Source organism: Sinocyclocheilus rhinocerous, unplaced genomic scaffold (genome assembly GCF_001515625.1).
Source record: "Sinocyclocheilus rhinocerous isolate Xijiao unplaced genomic scaffold, SAMN03320098_v1.1 scaffold407, whole genome shotgun sequence".
Taxonomy (NCBI): Eukaryota; Metazoa; Chordata; class Actinopteri; order Cypriniformes; family Cyprinidae; genus Sinocyclocheilus; species Sinocyclocheilus rhinocerous.
Window position 1 is genome coordinate 321,628 of NW_015633444.1, and position 1,093 is coordinate 322,720.

At 39.3% G+C, this 1,093-nt stretch overlaps 1 protein-coding gene and 1 long non-coding RNA gene across 5 annotated transcripts in view; one reads left to right on the plus strand and one right to left on the minus strand.

Moving 5' to 3' along the window:
* The window catches only part of LOC107744021 (uncharacterized), a 3,614-nt gene extending 2,814 nt beyond the window's left edge, over positions 1-800 (minus strand). Inside the window, exon 1 of the long non-coding RNA XR_001640454.1 lies at positions 623-800. This is a non-coding gene — a long non-coding RNA (uncharacterized LOC107744021). The remainder of the gene's footprint in view (positions 1-622) is intronic.
* The window catches only part of maml2 (mastermind like transcriptional coactivator 2), a 110,502-nt gene that overhangs the window by 17,968 nt on the left and 91,441 nt on the right, over positions 1-1,093 (plus strand). The window lies entirely within an intron of this gene.

Sequence of the window (1,093 nt, forward strand, 5' to 3'; positions counted from 1 at the left end):
AAAAATGAATGAGCAGTATTTTAATGAGCACAATGGTTTTACAGTACAATTGGGGAATTTTAGCTTCGGGAGCCGACAAGGCCAAAATTACAAACAAAAACCAACTGATTCGTATACCTCTAACAGTGTTGCCAACTGCTTTCAATTGAAAGTAGCTAAAACTAGTAGCTAAATGTCACTAGATGACATCACAATTGCAAATTCACTTATCTATATAAAGATGAACGTAGATCAGTGGGCAAGATGAGAACTTAGATAAGGTTTGTCCAAGAAGTTGCTATATTTGTCCCTAAACTTTTGAAAAAAGTCTCAAAAGGGGCGGGGAAGTCGCTAAATCTAGCTACAAAGTAGCTAAATTGGCAACACTGACCTCTAACTACGCTCGTTCACGAAAGAAAAGAAAATACATTACAATTACTTTCCTACCTCCCTATCCAAAAACAATCAATAAAAGGTTCCAACAAAAATGGCGTCGGTCTCCCTACTTCCCCAGAACATTATGTACAGTTATTTACAAACGGTTATTACGAATGAGTGGGCTAAGAAAACTAACAAACAACAATCAATCTCTCACAGGCAAACACTCAGATGAACACACAAAGATACCCTCAGTCTTACTAACCCATCTGTAACTAACTAGCAGGGTCAAGCAGAGCAAACACAGCAAGTGAGCACAAGGCTGATGCAGGAAGTGACAAAGGAGGCTTTTATAGGCAGCTTGGAGTCAGCTGACCGGGGAGGGCGTGGCACCAATTAGACTGCAGGAACCAATCAGTCTTCTTCCTGAGACAGAGACACACAAACACCTCCCAAAACAAAAGAAAATAAATAAGCTTTCCATTGATGTATGGTTTGTTAGGATAGGACAATATTTGGCCGAGACACAACTATTTGAAAATCTGGAATCTGAGGGTGCAAAAAAATCTAAATATTGAGAAAATCGCCTTTAAAGTTGTCCAAATGAAGTTCTTAGCAATGCACTGTGTATGTCATCAGGAATAAATGTCCTTTAACCCCGTCCCCTTCAGTTTTCTTCTACCCTCCTCTTCCTCTTTGTCTCCCACTAGTAGGATTCATTTTCCAAATCACATAA